The 19,652-nt window shown below is 46.0% G+C and overlaps 1 long non-coding RNA gene across 1 annotated transcript; it reads left to right on the forward strand.

Annotated features, from left to right (window-relative positions):
* The first annotated feature begins 3,777 nt into the window (after positions 1 to 3,777).
* Positions 3,778 to 6,342, forward strand: LOC138415789 (uncharacterized). Its single transcript, XR_011247410.1, has 3 exons — positions 3,778 to 4,634; positions 4,890 to 5,002; positions 5,694 to 6,342. It is a non-coding gene; the product is annotated as an uncharacterized lncRNA (long non-coding RNA).
* The last annotated feature ends 13,310 nt before the right edge of the window (positions 6,343 to 19,652 follow it).

Below are 19,652 nucleotides of genomic sequence, written 5' to 3' on the forward strand. Positions count from 1 at the left end.
CAATGCTTTAAGTGAGTAAACAGAGACTCATTGAAAACGTAACAGTCATTTTGACTTGCTTTTCTCATGGTTTGGCCTGCCTACAGCACATGAATAATTCTTTCCTAACGTACAAAGGAAACGCAGTGCTGAAGGGCGTTATTTATTTAGAATTTCTAATTCTTTGAAGTACAAACCACAAACCCAAATGCTATCCTAAGTGGAAAAGAAAAAGAAATATGGGTTTAAGTACAAGGCGAAAACAGTTCCATGCTTTTGCATGTTTCCTGAGAAAGTCAATTTCATGTCTGGGTACTGTGTGTATAGAATGTTTCTGGTTAACAGGAACAGATTAAATAGGACGGGATTAAAGACAAAATGACTATGTGCTTTCTTACACTTTTGTGTTTTAAGAGGATATAACACTCATTGTAAAGAACCAAGCAAAATTAACACATACAAAGAAGAGGATAATGTCACCCGACAATCCGGCACTCAAAGATAATCCTCGTTCACCTCTTGGCAAACGGTCATCTGTCTATGATGTATGTGCACACAAACACACACACAGAGATCTTCACATCAGTGGAATCTTGCAAAGTGTGATTTCCAGAACTTACTTTTATATTCATCAATAAAATGCACCCCTTTTATAGGAAGATGGGTAAGTTCACCCCTGAACGTGTGCGTCTTTCAAACTTTTTATTTTGTACTGGAGCACAGACGATGAACAGCGCTGTGACAGTTTCAGATGCGCAGCAGAGGGGCTCAGCCATGCATGCCGACCATCCATTCTCTCTCCAAGCTCCCCTCCCACCCAGGCTTCCATCTAACACGGAATAACATGGAGCAGAGTTCCCTGTGCCCATGAATGCGTATTTGTAGCATCCTTTTCCAACTCAGCTTCAGTTGTACATGCTTTCAACGTAGTAGCAAAGTAATCAGTTCAGTTCAGCTCAGCCGCTCAGTCGTGTCCGACTCTTTGTGACCCCATGAATCGCAGCATGCCAGGCCTCCCTGCTCATCACCATCTCCCGGAGTTCACTCAGACTCACATCCATCGAGTCTGTGATTCCATCCAGCCATCTCATCCTCGGCCATCCCCTTCTCCTCCTGCCCCCAATCCCTCCCAGCATCAGAGTCTTTTCCAGTGAGTCAGCTCTTCGCATGAGGTGGCCAAAGTACTGGAGTTTCAGCTTTAGCATCAGTCCTTCCAAAGAACACCCAGGGCTGATCTCCTTCAGAATGGACTGGTTGGATCTCCTTGCAGTCCAAGGGACTCTCAAGTCTTCTCCAACACCACAGTTCAAAAGCATCAATTCTTCGGCGCTCAGCCTTCTTCACAGTCCAACTCTCACATCCATACATGACCACAGGAAAAAACATAGCCTTGACTAGACAGACCTTAGTTGGCAAGGTAATGTCTCTGCTTTTGAATATACTATCTAGGTTGGTCACAACTTTTCTTCCAAGGAGTAAGCGTCTTTTAATTTCATGGCTTCAGTCACCATCTGCATTGATTTGGAGCCCAAAAAAATAAAGTCTGCCACTGTTTCCACTGTTTCCCCATCTATTTCCCATGAAGTGATGGGACCGGATGCCATGATTTTCGTTTTCTGAATGTTGAGATTTAAGCCAACTTTTTCGCTCTCCTCTTTCACTTTCATCAAGAGGCTCTTTAGCTCCTCTTCACTTTCTGCCATAAAGGTGGTGTCATCTGCATATCTGAGGTTACTGATATTTCTCCTGGCAATCTTGATTCCAGCTTGTGTTTCTTCCAGTCCAGCGTTTCTCATGCTGTACTCTGCATAGAAGTTAAATAAGCAGGGTGACAATATACAGCCTTGACATACACCTTTTCTGTTTGGAACCAGTCTGTTGTTCCATGTCCAGTTCTAACTGTTGCTTCCTGACCTGCATACAGATTTCTCAAGAGGCAGGTTAGATGTAATATGATACGGAATGAAGATATTTTAGATGGTGAGTATCAAAGAGCTATGACTAGATACTGTTAACTGGAAGGTAAATTTGCATGTTTGCTACATATATTCTTTTTCAAGTTTGTATTATCCAAATTAAATAAAATACTTACATGGTGATCACTCGCATACTATACCTAGACCCATCAAGTTTTAAAATTCAGGTGTATTTTCTTTGTCTGTTATCTATCAATCTCTCAATTTAATCTCTTTGATGTTTTATTCGGAAGCATTATAAAAACAACATGACACTTTGCTATTAAAGACTTCAGCCAGGGTGTATGAAAATTATTAGCATTCTCCTGCACTCACATTTGTATCATCAGGTACCACTACCACATACCTAGCAAAATGACCATACAATCCTGAATATCATTTAATATTGAGAACTGACTTTTTCTAAAAGTCAATTTTCAAAAGCTAGTAGCAAAAAAAAAAAATCCCTTTTAATTGCAAATGGAGAGACAACTGTTTGGAAAAAAAAATTCTCATTTAATTACAAATGGACAGACAACTGTGTATCGGTTGGCACCTTCTCCTTTGCATTCAGTTTGTTGTGGACATCTAGTATCTACAGTGTGCCAATGTTTGTGAGCTTCAGCTGTTTCTACCATTGGTACAGAAGCCCAGCCTGTTTGTGGGAGTCACCTCTTTATTCAGAACCCCAAGATTCATGTACATCCTTTAAAGCACTACCCCAGACCATAAGGTAGAGCATCGCTGTATTCAAACACAGTACAATATGGACCTGGTTCCTGTATTTCAAAAACACGAAAGTCAATGTAAACGTCCTTGAAGAAAAGCTGGCTTATTCATTTGGATCTTATTCATTGGAAACTGTGGGCATCAGGAGAATAAGCCCTACAGAATGAACTGGGTTCCTTCAGCAGTCTTTAATCAGTTGATTAGGATTAGAATATATACTCTCCTTCATCATATGCTTTAGACAGTAAGTCATCTCGCCACTGGCATTGACCTGTTCAATCTCCCAGCCCCTTCTTTCTTTGCGGGCCATCACTTTTCATGGAGGGGACACTGGGCGCCATGGTAACAGGTGAGCGGCTCTCTCCTCCCTTGCACGTTTCTAGGCTAGCAGACTTTTCAGTCCACTCGAGGAGCCCTCAAAGCATAGCTTCTTATGTAAATGAGGAAGGATCCCTTCCAGAGGTAGGCTGTGTGTGTCAGCTAAGGGCAGGGACGGGTGTGAGCCCCAGGGTGTGTCAGGGGGCTCCCTGGGGGGTCTGCCCAGCCCGCTCCCCTCCACGCGCCACTGGAGCGCACCCCCAGGTGGGCAGGGCCAGCAGCCCGCCCGCTCCTCCGGGTCCAGGCAGCCAGAGAGGCCGGCTTCGGGCGGCCCTGTGGACAGGGAACCCGCTCTTCATCGCAGGGCAGGTGCTCGCAGGGCCTGGAGGGGCTGCTCCAAGGAGCTCTGAGCTGTCGGTGGGCAAGGCCCCCTGCAGGGAGACCCAGGGCCACCTTCCCATTGTTCACGGCCCCCGGGCCTCCGCTTCTGTCTGCTTCTAACTCAGCCTCCGCTTCTGTCTGCTTCTAACTCAGCGGCAAAATCGTCACGGCTCTGTGGCCCCAGTGTTCACAGAACATGCTTTGCAGCTGCACCGCAGCGGAGGCGGGGAGGGGAGGGGAGAAGGGAGGGGGAGGGGGAGGGGAGAAGGGAGGGGGAGGGGAGAAGGGAGGGGGAGGGGAAGGGGAGAAGGGAGGGGGAGGGGAAGGGGAGGGGAGGGTAGGGGAGGAGAGGGGAGAAGGGAGGGGGAGGGGGAGGGGAAGCAGGGAGCAGGGCAGACTGAGCTCACTTCCGCCCACATCAGAGGCAGCAAGGAGGCTGTGGGGAGCTGCACTTGAGCCCTCCTTTAGCTGTTTCTCATCTTCTAGACCAAAATGCCACTTCCTACGCCATGTGCTGCGGGGGCCACGTGGACGCGGTGCGGAGAGACCTGCCCTGCAAGTGCTCAGGCTGTGGGGAGCCGCCCTTGCTCACCCGGCCTTCCCAGGGACCTTCTGCAGCGAACATACTCAGACCCTCCATCGGTGGTCCGGGGATGTCATGGCCCTGGACATGTTCCACGGGCTTGGAGGAAGAAACAGTAAAGGAAAGACCAAGAAATAAGAGAAAGAAGAGAGAGAGAGAGAGCATAAATCAGCCAAAGGCTTGTTAGGGAGGCGATGACATAAAGAACATAAAAAGCAAACAATAAAAAAGGGAAGTTACCAAACTGTACATTCTTGAGGGAAAATGGAAATGAGTTGGTAGCAGAGAGGAAGAAAAAAGGAAGCATGTATAAGACAAAACAGAAGCTGGGATTGAGGCCAACGGGGAGAGGATTGAGGCCCACATGTGCCCGATGGCCTGCTCGTCTGGCCTGTATAAGCCTGGGAGCGGCCTGGGAATATTCCATGTCACCCCCTCCTGTTGACAGCCTCTGATGCATTGAGGAAGCATCCTGAGAAGCTTTGGCTGTTGGTTCCCACCCTCAGCCTGGCGGCCTTGTCTTGGTCCAGGCTCTCATCCTGGTGACATGAGGCTCGTCCTCCAGCCTAAGTATTGACAGACCAGTTTACCAAAAGGAAATGTTAGAAGGCTCTGAGGATCTTTCACTGCCCACGGGCTGAACTCCAAACCACTGGTGTCATATCCAGGACCCTTTATTACCTGAGGAGGTAACTGAACTTCAAACCCCTCCCCTGCACACAGTGGCTCTGTGACCTGGAAATCTCTGCAGGTCTTCAAACAAGAAGCTTTGCTGAGAACTGGGGACAGGGCAGGTGTTCCTACCGCCGCTCCCCCGCCCAGCTCCCTCTCTGCTCAGGGCACCTTCTGCCGTCAACTCACTTCCTCCTTCAGGCCGCCGTCTTGTTCCCCTGTACTCATACTCCATTTGAATTTTTTGTTATTTTGTCTGTTTTTACTACTAGACGGTGAGCTGCTGCTGGCGGTGGACTTTGTGCCTACCTGTTTTTGTGGTGTGAAGGCCTGTCACTGATGCCTGGAATATCCTTGATGTAATTCTGAAAGTGTTGCTCAAAGGGTAGATAAATGAATATTCCACTGCCAGAAAGGCTTTTCCCATGTTGTGTCTCAGGGCACCTTCTCTTGCAACTGTCAAAAAAATTGGACTTTAATTAAGGCAAAGAGGTAATCTGGGGTCTAACATAAGATAGAAGGAACACTCAGGAATGCTGTTTGGCTTTGCTGGGTCTTCATATTGCACTGGCTTCTCCTGTGGAGCACGGCTCTCGGGCGCGTGGGCTCAACAGTTGCGGTGTCTGGGCTCTAGGGCACAGGCTCGGTACTTGGGGCACTTGGGCTTAGTTGCTCTATGGCATGTGAGATCTTCCCGGCTCCGGGGTCGAACCCTGTCTCCTGCATTGGCAGGCAGACTCTTTACCCTTGAGCCACCAGGGAAGCCCCTGCATAGCTTTCAGTGTGATGTTTAAATGGAAACTGCTTGTTTTGATAATAAAGTTGTATCTACAGCACCAAGAAAACTACTTACTTTGATCAATACAATCAAAATTGTTGACTCATAGGGCCCAAAGGAAAGGAGTATCTGTGAAGGACAGGCTAGTGAGATGCTCTCCAAGTTTTCAGAAATATTCAATGTCACTTTTCATTGCTGTCTTTGTTATGAGTCATCCCGGTTATCTACTGCTGCTTAAGCAATGATTCCCAAAATTAGGGCTTAAAATGATTTATTATTATCATATCTCATGCTCTAGGAACCAAGAATTTGGCAAGAGCACAGCCAGATGACTCATCTTGCCCGGATAACTGGGGCCTCATCTGGGATAACACACACGTCAAGGACTGGAGCAGTTGAGGGATGGGTTTGCATCTTTTTCTCTCCAGTGCAATCTTGCAGCCTGTTGTATCATGAACTAAGGATGCCCATGAGCCAAGCAAAGTTTTAAAATGTATCAATGTTTTTAAAAAAAATCTGAAGAAGAATAAAGCTCCATGAAGTCTGAAAGTTATATGAGATTCAAATTTGTAGGCATAAATAAAGCTTCGTTCACACGGCAACACACACTTGTTTAAATGTTATCCACTCTGTGCAACTGTATATCCTGAAGAACAGTAACCACTGCGCCCTTTATGGAGAAATCTGCTGTCCTTTATGGTGAATGACCTCCGCACGTGGCTAACATGGGCTCAAGGCTTCAAGAGTGAGCGTTCAAGAGACAGGGCGTGGAAGCTGCTATTTTCCCAAAGTATGTCCTCTTGTTCAAATCTTGCCAAGGATAGTGTGGCCTCCTTCATTTCTCTCACTTGACCTATAGCCTGTTCCCCAAAGAGGAGATTTTTGGAAGGTAGAGGACATTTGTTGAATTATTTTTCCCTAAGTCAATAAACATGTGGGCAATTGCACTCCAGTTGTTAAACTGATGACATCTCTGTGCCTTGATATCAAGCTTGAGGGGGAAAAGCTCGTTCCATCTTACTTCATCTTCAGTTTGGAAATGAGGATCCAATGGAGAAGCGGAGACTTTAGAACTCTAATTGCTCTCGGTGTTCCGACCCCCTTCTAATAAACTTGAGAGCTTTGTGTTTCTGGTCTTGCCATGGGGCATGTTCACGATTCACCCCATTGTTCCCAACAAGGGTAACTGACTCCTCTGTAATGGAGAAGTCGCTGACGATGACGTAAGTCCCCTCGACTCCTGCTGCATGCCAAATCACAGCGAGATGGGGTTGGGGTTTTATTACCTGGTCGCCCTTCCGTGTGTTCAGAGTGGAGGATGGAGTCTCACTGTGGTTCTAGAAAGTGCGAAGGTGCCTTCCTTGGGCAGCTTTCCCAAAACACAATACTTCTCCCCAAAGAAACAAAGGTCAAAACCCCACAACTGTCTGTCCATCTGAGCCAACTGGTTACATATGAAAGCAAAGTCCATTGACAGAAACACAAGTGCCCCCGGCAGGCCTGGTGGCAGATTCCTTCAGATTAGTCATTCTCAAACTCTTGAACCGGGTCATTAAGTTGTCAAGTAAGAGATAAGGAAAGACGTGCTTGCAGATTTTTGAAACTCATGTTTACACAGTTACAGCTTATTTTGGAAACTGGACTAAAATCTCATTTGTAAAAAGTTAGCATTTTCATTTTTGCCCTTCTTGCCGCTACTGTGTGCGTGAGTTGCTCAGTCCTGTCAGCCCTTTGTGACCCCATGGACTGTAGCCCGCCAGGCTCCTCTGTCTGTGGGATTCTTCAGGCAAGGATACTGGAGTGGGTTGCCAGATCCAGGGGATCTTCCCAACCCAGGAATCGAACCCGAGTCTCCCACATTGCAGGCAGATTCTTTACCATCTGAGCCACCAGGGAAACCCTTGCAACTATTAAGGTTCACGAAAAACTACATTAAACATTTCCCAAATGGCGTGATGATGGATTTAAGCCTCTAAATTAGAGCTAAAAGCAATTTGTTATTATCCTATCACATTATCTAAGGAAGCTAATATGTGACAGATAATATTATGGGTAGAAAATGATGGAGTATTGCCCTTAAGTAAAAAGTAAAAGAGTGGTTAACTGAGAGCAAGCAAGTGGGAAGCTCACGAATAGAAACAAGTTCTCTGACCCCGGGATCAATGTAGATCCCGGGCTGTGTTCTCCAAGGAACTGTCGTTTCATACACAGGACGTGGTGCCAGACGCTCAACATGCATTTCATTTAGTTCATGTTCCAATTCAGCCAAGTAGTGTCGACCATTTTATACCGAGAAAGCTGTGCTAAGAAAGAGCACCATTACGTGTAGAGAGCAAAGTAGCTTTTGCGCAAAGTTCTCCAAACTTGGTGGCAGCTATTACGTTTTTAGGAAAGAAAGCTTACTCCAAAGTGCAAGCTGTCAATATATTATGCTGTGTCTCTACCAAAATTGTATATGTTAAGGTTTCCTCACATGGGAAAAATAAACGCACATCTTCCACTTACTCATGTAATCCTCTTCTTGTTCGTGCATACCACCACGCTCTCCTTCACTGACATGAACTGCGCACTTTCCAGAAGACAGGCACTGGGCTTCCCTGGAGGAGAATGTGGGTTCCAATGCAGGAGATGTGGGTTCGATCCCTGCTTGGGGATCTAGGGTCCCTCATGCCGTGCGGTGAGGCCAGGAAAAAAAGAATAGGTGCTGTGCCTGGCACCAGTGATTCAGCGGTGGGCAAGGTGAGCAGACCACCACCCTTATGGAGTTTACATCCAAGTGGAGAACGTGGATGAAAGTCTAGGAAATAAGTGGACAAACTGAAATATCCCAGTTACTGAAAGACATTACAAAGGGAAAGATGGAGGGCTGAACTAGAGGAGAGAAGCAGAGTTGGGGTCTTCTTTAGGGAGGATGGTTTGGGAAGGCTGTTCTGATGGTCAAGCCATGATGTGGAAAGCAGGAGTGTAGTGGTCTATGAACGAGATGGGAAAGATGTTCCAGACGTGAGGCAGAATGAGAGAAGAGAGTTTATTAGAGTGGGAGACGCTGTTAGAACAGCAGCAGGCTCAAGGGAGAGCCGAGCCCTTTAGCGGGCTAGTAGCCAGTTCTTAAACAGCCTCAAGACACAGAAGAATTGATGTTTTTGAACTGTGTTGGTGTTGGAGAAGACTCGAGAGAGTCCCTTGGACTACAGGGAGATCAAACCAGTCAACCCCAAAGGAAATCAGTCCTGAATATTCATTGGAAGGACTCATGCTGAAGCTGAAGCTCCAATACTTTGGTCACCTGATGCGAAGAACTGACTCATTGGAAAAGACCCTGATGCTGGGAAAGATTGAGGCAGGAGGAGAAGGGGACGAGGATGAGATGGCTGGATGGCATCACCAGCTTGATGGACATGAGTCTGAGCAAGCTCCAGGAGTTGGAGATGGACGAGGAGGCCTGGCTGCAGTCCATGGGGTTGCAAAGAGTCGGATACGACTGAGTGACTGAACTGACTGACTGACCGAGAAGACGCAGAAAATTCCTATTGGAAGGGTGGCATTAGGTGATTGATTGGGATGTCATAGGGTGGATAATAGGTGGATATTTTACCCGATATGGGGTCAGAAAACTGACCGGTTTAGATCCTGAGGCTCATAGAAACAGTCGCTATGGGACTTGGTCAGTTCCAGAGATTTTTTTTTTTTTGTCCTCTGACCTTGGTTCAGGGTTCCAGAAGAAAGATTTGGTGATCGGAAGCAGGAGGGAAGGAGTGTAGTTCAAGTTAACCGCATACGTCGTGGCCAACGTAAGGGGAGAACAAACCCAGAAGCGTGGAACAAACAGTCGGCAGGATTAAGTGTGAGACCCAGGCTGGAATTTACAGGACTTTGGGGGCTCTCCTAAGGGGTTTGGATTTTATTTGAATTGCAAGCAGGACCTTTAAGCAGATTGTATGCAAGTTCCTATCACGGGCTTATTTACATTTTAGGAGATTCTCTTGCTGCCATTGTGGAGGATGGCTTTGAGCAGGGCAAGAGTGGAACCCGAGAGCCGGGTTAGGAGACCTTGCTGGTTCTCCAGGAGAGAACTGGTGTCATACCGACATGACAATGATGCCAATGGGAGGAAGGTCATGAAAGGGATGCACAGTTTAGACCCAGGATTGAGAAAACTTACTTCTGGACTGGACTTGGCCATTTGAGATGAGCATGGACAGTGAGGCTGATCTCCAGGTTCCTGGCCTGAGTAGCTGGGTAGGTTGTGGTGCCCTTCACTGGGGCAGGGCTGTACACGGTGCCCTTCACTGGGGCAGGGCTGTACACGGGGCAGGAGGGTGGGATGTGGGGGGAGCATAGAGAGTTCAGGGTCCACGCGTTGTCGGTGGAGCACAATCCTGTCATATTAGGCAATAGGAAAGGGGCACAGAGGTAAAGTCTGGGCCTCGGGTAGAAAATACCGATGAAGATTTGAATCAGTGGAAGTCCATGGCTTTTTAGTTCACAGGAGTCAATCAGATTGTCTTGGGAGGAAGTGTGGCGGAGGAGCAGGGCCTGCAATGTTTAGAAGGTGGGTAGAAGAGATTGGACATCAAACCCCGAAAAACTGCGTTATATACGCGTTTGCACTGTTTATTACTTCTGAGAGACACGAAGGTAAGTTTGATTGGAAACGTTTCCTGATTCTGAGATTTTTCCATTTGAGTTGCATAGAGTTATGTGAACTTGCAAATAAAATCCTTTAGCGTAGAATTTTGGAAGATTGGGTGGGGTTCAAGTGCTTACACTCAGGACTTGGGTTCAAATTTAAGTTCTGTCTCTTACAGTGTTAATAAGCTAGGGGAAGTTTCTTTACTGATCTGAGCCTGAGAATGTGGTGACATATACTGCCTGCCTCATACTGGTGCTCTGACCCTGTGAGAAAATTCGTGGTAATGTGAGAGCAGCTTTTGATGGCTACATTACAACCGCTACTACTGCTGCTCCTGCTCTCAGTACTGCTTGAGGAAACGCAACTAATGAAAGACGACTCTCCCCTCTTGGCTCTTTAAACGTAATCTTGTTCCGTAAAATTGTCCAGGTTCATGGTATTTTCCCATTTTCACTCCAGTTCATTCCCTACCGTGCTGCCTGTCTTATCTTGCTTAATTTACAATGTTTTTTTTTTTTTCTGTGAAAATTTTACTGCCTTTCATAATAAAGTGAAGGTCACTCAGTTGTGTCCAACTGTTTGGGATCGATGGACTGTAGCCTGCCAGGCTCCTCTGTCCATGGAATTCTCTAAGGCAAGAATACTAAAGTGGGTTACCATTCCCTTCTTCAGGGGATCTTCCCAGCCCAGGGATCAAACCCAGGTATCCCACATTGTAGGCGGATTCTTTACCATCTGAGCCACCAGGGAAATCCAAGAATACTGGAGTGGGTTGCCTATTCCTTCTCTAGGGGATCTTCCCGACCCTGGAATCAGTCCAGGGTCTCCTGCATTACAGGCAGATTCTTTATCAGCTGAGCCACCAGGGAAGCTCCCTACATAGTAAATACATCCTCAGTTCATGAAAAAAGAAATAAAGTGTCGAGGTTATCTGACAGGTGATAAGGGGTCACAAATGCTATGCTTCTCCTATAAGACAAGAAAGATTTTTTAAAAAAATTAATTTTATATTGGAGTATAGTGGCTCTACAGTGGTGTGTTAGATTCTGCTGTACTGCAGAGTGAATCAGCTAGAAGCATACATAGATCACCTAGTTTTCGAATTTCCTTCCTTTTCAGGACATCACGGAGCACTGAGTGGAGCCCCCTGTGCTGTATGGTAGGTTCTCCTTAGTTATCTAATAAATTACTTTTTACAGATGATATACCTTTGGCAGCCACAAAACCCAATGCTTGATAATCATCTGAAGAAAATAAAGATAATCCCTAAGATCTAAGCATGTCCTGAAAATCTGAAAAGTCTTTTAAATTCATAAAAAAAAGCAAACGCACACGCGTGTGCACACACGCACGTCTGTTCACGCTTACATCACACAGCATCTTATGCTATAGTTGCTGGGCACTTGCGGCTCTCCTCCCTGGCTTGAGCTCCTGTTTAGCTTGAAAGTGTGTCAGTTGCTCAGTCATGTCTGACCCTTTGCAACCCCAGGAACTGCAGCCCACCGGGTTCCTCTGTCCATGGGATTCTCCAGGCAAGAATACTAGAGTGGGTTGCCATGCCCTTCTCCAGGGGACCTTCCTGACCCAGGGATTGACCCTGGGTCTCCTGCATTGCTGGCAGCTTCTTTACCATCTGAGCTGCCAGGGAAGCCCCAACTCCTATAGGGTGTGGATAAGATCTACTCACTTTTATTTGTACTGTACTCAACACAGAGCAGTATTTTTTATTTTCCAACATTCTCTTGTGTCTACTTCCAAGTTCTCCTGGACATTTTTTCCCCCTAAGGTGGAGAAGGCAATGGCGCCCCACTCCAGTACTCTTGCCTGGAAAATCCCATGGGTAGAGGAGCCTGGTGGGCTGCAGTCCATGGGGTCGCTAAGAGTCTGACACAGCTGAGCGACTTCACTTTCACTTTTCACATTCATGTATTGGAAAAGGAGGTGGCAACCCACTCCAGTGTTCTTGCCTGGAGAATCCCAGGGACGGCGGAGCCTGGTGGGCTGCCATTTCTGAGGTCGCACAGAGTCGGACACGACCGAAGCAACTTAGCAGCAGCAGCAAACCTAAGGTATTTTTGGAAAAACTCTAGCTGTCCTCCCAAACTTACATGTGCTCTCTTTTCCATAGAGTAGAATTGTTGCCCGCAGTTGGAGACTGCATTTTCCCATTGCGCTTCCCCAACCGTATCTGGCTCTGACATTACAAATCATGGTCAACGGAGTGGGTAGCAAAGTGTGATTTCCAGGCCAAGGCCTCAAAGCGCTGTGCATGACGTATCCGTTCCAGGCCAAGGCCTCAGAGCGCTGTGCATGACGTATCCGTTCCAGGCCAAGGCCTCAGAGCGCTGTGCATGACGTATCCGTTCCAGGCCAAGGCCTCAGAGTGCTGTGCATGACGTATCCGTGCTGTCTTTAGCCTTCTGCCACTGAATGCTGGAAACTCCAAGGCCAGGAAGTGTGAAGCAGCAAGACGGAAAGGACCTGGTCCCTGAGTCACTGTGTGGGGCCGATCAACTTCCAGCCTGGGGACACTAGACGTGAAGCATCTGGTGAGGCAGAAATCAGCTTTCCCCGTGTTTGAAAAAGCCTTTATAGATTCAAGGGTCTCTGATCCAGGAGGAAGAATTAACCCTATGTAATGGAGTGTCAGCGGCTCAGACGGTAAAGCGTCTGTCTGCAATGCAGGAGACCCAGGTTCGATTCCTGGGTGGGAAAGATCCCCTGGAGAAGGAAATGGCAGCCCATTCTAGTATTCTTGCCTGGAAAATCCCATGGACCGTGGAGCCTGGTAGGCTACTGTCCGTGGGGTTGCAGAGTTGGACACAACTGAGTGACTTCACTTTCACTTTAATGGAGTGCTTATTATTACTGTTAAAAGGACTTCCGTCAAAACACAGCTACAACTTTTGGAAGATGATTTTGGTGTTACATGCTCTTTTGTTTCTTCCTGGATACAGAGCATAAAATGAACTTGTCTTGGTAAACAGGAAGAATAAGGGTGCCCTACTCAGCAAGCACAGATCTTCCTCCACTTGTGATGGGGTTACGTCCTGATAAGCTCACTGTAAGTTGAAAATTTCACAAGTCAAAATGCATTCGTACTTCAAACCTACTGAACATCGTGGCTTAGACTAGCCTGCCTCCGCTGTGCTCAGAACACTTGCATTCTAGCCTGCAGCTGGACAAGGTGATCTAACACAAAACTAATTTATAGTGAGGTGTTGAACATCTCATGTAATTGACTGAATACGTTCTGAAAGTGAAAAGCCGAATGGTTGTGAGTGTATGACTTGTTTACCTTCTTGATCTCATGGCTGAATTGGAGCTAAGGTTGCCACAGCCCAGCCTTCAGAGAGAGTATTGTATAATGTATCGTTGGCCTGGGAAAAGATAAAAATTCAGTATCTGAAGTATGATTTCTAATGAATGCATATCATTTTTGTACCATCATAAGATCAAAAAAATGGTCAAGTCAAACCATCATCAGTTGGGGACTGTCTGTATAGCAGATATGATTCTGTGACTTTAATTCAGGTAGCCTCAGGTTATCACTCTTCTTTATTTTTCTGTAACTCAAATCTAAGCTGCTACACATTTTATACCAGGAAGGGTGGAAACTTGAATCCTCACCTCAGGGCTGCACTCAAGTCCTGAGAGTCTTAGGCCGCCCAGAAACATCAGGAAAGACTTCTGTGTTTATTCATTCATTTAACAACTAACGAGAGTTCACCTCTGCCCACGCGCTGGAGGTGCAGACCTCATGGGACATTTGGTTTGGTGGTGGAGAAAGAAATTAATCAAACAATTACCCAAACAATGTGACTGTGAAGATGAAATAAACACTGGGAGGGTAACGGTAGGTTATTCGGTCTAATCAGAGATGTAAAGGAATGCTCCCCAAGATAGGGGTGCTTGGTCCTACCTGTAGGATTCAGAGTGTCGACAGGTGGAGAAGAGGACGTTAGATGTAAAATCTCTTACCTGGGTGAAACTGTGGTAAACAGGAAGGTGTGAGCCAATGTCTGTATCACTGGGGTGAAGAGATGGTGAAAAACTGGGTTGTAGAAGAAGCAGAAATTTGGGTCATGCAAAGCCACTGAAGGTCCTCTTAAGCATTTTTCTTTTAACCTAAATTCTGTGAAAAATATTTACAGGATGGAGGGCAGGTGCCTAAGATACAATTTCTTTTCGAAAAGACCCCGCTGATTACAGAGTAGAGAATGAATTGGGGAGTAGGAAATGTTGTTAAAGCAGAAGCAGGCAGAGCCGTGACGAGCTCATCTTAACTGCATCTTCACGAGGTGGTGGTCCCCTGGCTGGTGAGGTGGATGGAGAGAAATGGAAGATGCCCTTAGGAGATCACATGGAGAGGAGTTAGTGATGGACTGGAGGAACTGAGTTTCGAGAATGACACCGAGGTTTCTGTTTTCACAACAGGATGGCTGGGAGTGCCGCGAGCCGAGGTGGGACGCTCTAGAGCAGAAGCATGTTTGGGGGGAGAACGGTTATGAGTGTGCTGTCCGCTGTCTCCGGCAGATCCCCGACGATCCGCTCGGTCAGTTTTCTGGGCCTGTCAGGCGCCTTACTGTACTGGCCGGCTGTCCTGCCAGAGTTGTCACTATTCTGCTAGGATCTCTCAGTGGTATATGTTGGGGCACAGCCCTGTTCCAGTGCCATGGGTGAGTGTAAAGCAGACAGAACTCAGAAGAAGCGATCGACCAAGGCCGGCCCGCAGGGAAAGCTGGCCTGGGTCTCTTGCACATCGGCTCACAAAGTCACACCGCCCACCCTTGTGTCTTTCCTTTGTCCGCAGAGAAAGCTGGCTTCTCAGAAATCATGTTTGCACTAGGAAGTACACTGCACAACTCAGTGACCCAAGTGGCAGGTTTTCTCACCCTTCTAATTCTCAGAAGCAGCACCTGCAAGGCTTCGAGTTAGGCAAGCTTCGACTTGCAGCTACCTAGCTTTCAGTTCATCGGTTTGCAAGAAACACGTGGGATTTAGGGATCCACAGCGCTGCCCTGGCTCCTCCAGAGTAACATGCCCCAGAGGACACTTGGCGTGAAGCAGTCCAGGGGCTGGTGTTCCATGAGTGTGCTGTGCTGCAGGGGCTGTGGGGAGGGCTGGACCAGAGGGCTCCTTGGAGGAGGTGGCCTCAGGTGTCTCCACCACTGGACCTTATTCAAGCAAATAAAAATTTTTATGAAAAATTGTTCTCCAAATTAAAAAAAAAATCATACAGGAGTTCATCACCCTCAGAACAGAATGTGATGAGACGTGCCTGGCTGTCCAGTGGTTAAGACTATGCTTCTGCTGCACAGGTTCAGTTCCTGGTTATGAAACTAAGATCCCCAACGCTGGACAACTTGGCCAAAAAAAAAAAACACAAAACCCCAAACATGTTATGTCTCACATTATCAACCTAAGGGCATCTTCGAAATCATGTCCAATTGAAACCAGCACAATTTTGATTGTGCTTACATGTCAAATTTAAATAAATCAGAATGGAGAATGAATCTTTTAATTAATTAGTTTTTATTAGCGTATAGCTGATATACAATGTTGTGTTAGTTTCAGGTATATAGCAAAGTGATTCAAGTGTACATATGTGTGTGTGCGCTGGCTTAGTTGTGTCCAACTCTGTGTGCCCCTATGGATTGTAGCCCACCAGGCTCCTCTGTCTGTGGGATTTCCCAGGCAAGAATACTAGTGTGGTTGCTATTCTCTTCTCCAGCAGATCTTTTTGACTCAAGGATCAAACCCCTATCTTTTTGTGTATCCGATATTGGCAGGCAGATTCTTTACCACTGTGCCACCTGGGAAGACTATACATATACAACTAGAGATATATTCTTTATCAGATTCTTTTCCCCTGCAGGTTATTACAATATACTGAGTACAGTTTCCTGTGTTATTCCCTGTTGTTTTGTTCTATAATGTGTTTTATAAGTTGGCCAAAGCAATATGCAATGTCTTTGTGATGCCAAGGGCATGTTTAAGTTGAGACTTCCAGGAGACTGAAGCTCTAGGGCACGTTACATGGAATGTGCACCTTCTCACATTCTTGGCCTTGATTCTGTGTAACTTAGCTTCACGGGGTCCAATCCATTGCCACTCTAATACTATTTCCCTTGTGATTCTGTGTAACAAGCTTGGAACACTGGCATGTCCATATTTTTGACATTTTGAGATTTACTGTGAACTTTTTTGATGGAACTTTTTTTTTTAATCATTGATTATTTGTATGGACTAATTTAATGCTGGATTAATAAATTTTAACTTGAAACTTGTGTTTTTGTAACATTTATAGCACTGTCTACTGATGTATTTTTTGATACAATCCTACTGCTCCACAGGGCTATCAAACCACTGTGTGGTTAAAATATGGACTTTAAAAAAAATTTTCCATCTTATGTTGGAGTATAGTTGAGTAATAATGTTGTGTTAATTTCAAGCGATTCAGTTAATTTCTCATTAATTCAGTTAATTCAAGTTAATTTCAGTAATTTCAAGTGATTCACACAAGTATCCATTCTTTTTCAAATTCTTTTCCCCTTTAAGTATTACAGAATATTGAGCCAAATTCCTTGTGCTATACAGTAGGTACTTGCTGGTAATCTATTTTAAATGCACCATGAACTTCTAGAAATTTTTTTGTGAAAATGTAAGTAAAATGCAGATGACTATTTAACAATATTTTCAAACTATAAGAGCTACTAAGCTATTAAGCTGGTGATAAGGAGTTTGAGCATGGTACGACACGCGATGGGAAAAGCCCCACAAAGGAAAACCCGTGGACACCAAAGGGCAGGACCCCAGCAGTGCAGACACGGTATGAAGGGGGTGTCAGTGGCAGCTCAGACAGAGCCAAGTGTACAGCGTCTTTTGGTTTTTTATTTTCTATCTTGTTGTACAAGTCATGACACTTAGGGCTGTGAAAACTGTGTGTTAGTCACTCAGTCGTGTCCGACTCTTTGTGACCCCACTAGGCTCCTCCATAGGATTCTCCAGGCAAAAATACTGGGGTGGGTTGCCATTTCCTTCTCATGGGGATCTTCCTGACCCAGGGATGGAACCCGTGTCTCCTGGTTTGCAGGCACTCTTTACTGTCTGAGCCTCCGGGAAACTAAATCAGTCGAGTGAGCATTCAGTACAAGGCTTAGAGTGAACATGTCAGGTCACAGTCGAGGCATGCACAGTAGAGTGTGCAGAGGCCTCTCTTTTACACCAACATGAACAGGATTCCAACATTCTATTGCTCATAGCATTTGGAGGCCAATTCGTCTCATATTATGCATCTAGTTAGGTAATTGGAATGGCCCAGAAAAGGAAGTCATCCATTGCCAGGAGCCTGTGCAGTAAGAGATGGAGAGAGAGAGACAGACAGACACACACAGAGATAGAGAGAGAGAAATAGCATCCCGGAGCCTTGAAAGGAACCAACCAATGTTAAACGCGGCTCGTCATCAGTCATTTTGCTGAAGCAGAGCACTCATACCCAGGCTCAGACCTTATAGAATAAGGACAACGTGGGATCCATAGACCAACTGGCCAGAGTGGAATATTCTCTGAATTTGTGAAAAGCTACAAGACTTTCTTATTGAGGCAGATTTGGAAACCTGTCGGAACTCATTGTAATACATTACTGGTTTACTAAACAGTCTGAGCTCATTAAAATAATTGTATAACCCTGCTGCCATGGGTCATCTCTTTCAATGTATTTCGTTGATTCTGAGACACATATCTTATAAAGCACTTTGATCTGGCTGAAATCAGAATGCATCTTACCATCCACAGTGTCTTTAAACCAATTAAAGAAAGCATATGGAATTTTCATTTCCATCTGTTAACATTAGTAGGGAAGGTACCCCAACTGCCTAGCTACATTGGGGTTAAAAAGAGGTCCATCCAGCTGAGCTGAACCTCAACCAGCATAGCTCTTTCACCTCCTCTCCTTCTGTGTCCACAGACGTTGCCAGGAGGAGGTGTAGAAGGTTCTGGAGAGGTGAGGTCCTCTGGGTGTTCCCCCTCCCTCCTCTGGGGCTCTCCTCTTTTGGTTGGGGCTGGAAGGAAGGACAGGATGCATGCTCTAATGTGTATGCTTTTAAGTGCAACCTCGTATGTTCACACCATTAATGGAATGCTGTTTCATTAATTCAGTTCTCACAGCAACACTAGGTAGAATTATTAGCTCCATATTAAGGAGATCAAGTCATTGCTTGAACTAGGAGTTAACCCTGTTTCTTGGCCACTAGGCAGACTCTTTTCTTTTGCACATCAACACTGAAGCTTTTGCATCAGTTGGCAGTGATGTTTGCAGATCCATGGGCCAGGTTACCGAGAATCGCCAGGAGAGCTGGGGTTCTGAGGTCCAGGAAGAGTGAAGCGGGCCTGGCCTGAGCTTGTCCTGTGTCAGGGACAGGAGGGACCTCTCATGACAGCCGCTACAGATGAGCCAGTGAGGGTCAGGGAATGTGTTTTGGAAGCTGACTGGAGACAAGGGTTGGCGGAGAGGCTAACAGCTTGATGCTGCTGTGTTACGTGAGATGAGGGCAGGGAAGTGAGTGCAGGGATCAGATCTTGGATGCAGGGGTCATCAGCAAGGAGACTCGGGAGTAGTTCTTCACACACTCCAACAGCTCCTGTGTCTCTAAGGATAAAGTGATAAGTGGCTGAGAACCTACGAGGTCTGGCAGGGTTTGACTATCACCTCCTTCTGAGCCTCCTTCTTTTTTTCTTCTTCATGTCTGGCTTAAAAAAATTTTTTTTAAATTAATATTTAAAAATAAAACTTCTGGCATGGCATGTGGGATCTTAGCTCCCTGATGAGATACTGAACTTGTGTCCCCAGCGATGGAGGGCAGAGTCTTAACCCCTGAACCACCAGGGAAGTCACTGAGAGCACTTGAACCGTATACTGTTTACCCAGTGCTGTCTTTCTATATGAGGCCCTATTTCTTTATACCTTTCTAGTATCCCTTATCAGAGAAGGTAGTGGCACCCCACTCCAGTACTCTTGCCTGGAAAATCTCATGGACGGAGGAGCTTGGTAGGCTGCAGTCCATGGAGTCACAAAGAGTTGGACACGACTGAGCGACTTCACTTTCACTTTTCACTTTCATGCATTGGAGAAGGAAATGGCAACCCACTCCAGCATTCTTGCCTGGAGAATCCCAGGGACAGCAGAGCCTGGTGGGCTGCCATCTATGGGGTCACACAGAGTCGGACACGACTGAAGCGACTTAGCAGCAGCAGTATCCCTTATACATTTTGCTACCTCAAAGTCTACGGTTTCTTGTTGACACCCAACTCAGTTTTAACATTTTAAAATAAAAACACCACCCGGTTCATTTGCTGCTGATTAACTTCAGTGTTCCTTGGATGGACTTGCTCTGCCCACTCGCCTGAAATGAAATTAAGTCTCCTGATTTCTTGCTATTCCTTCAAAATTATAACCTGCAAAGCCCTTTTAAAAATGTCTCTTAAAGGCTTCTAATCCCCTCTCTTCAGCTCAGTCAGAGTATATTGTCTTAACTCCCTTTTAAAAAATGGCATGTCACACAGCTTTCCCCTGGCTTTTAGTTTACCAAATATCCTACCCTAAGAGTGAGCTAACAGAACACA

Source organism: Ovis canadensis, chromosome 12 (genome assembly GCF_042477335.2).
Source record: "Ovis canadensis isolate MfBH-ARS-UI-01 breed Bighorn chromosome 12, ARS-UI_OviCan_v2, whole genome shotgun sequence".
Classification (NCBI taxonomy): Eukaryota; Metazoa; Chordata; class Mammalia; order Artiodactyla; family Bovidae; genus Ovis; species Ovis canadensis.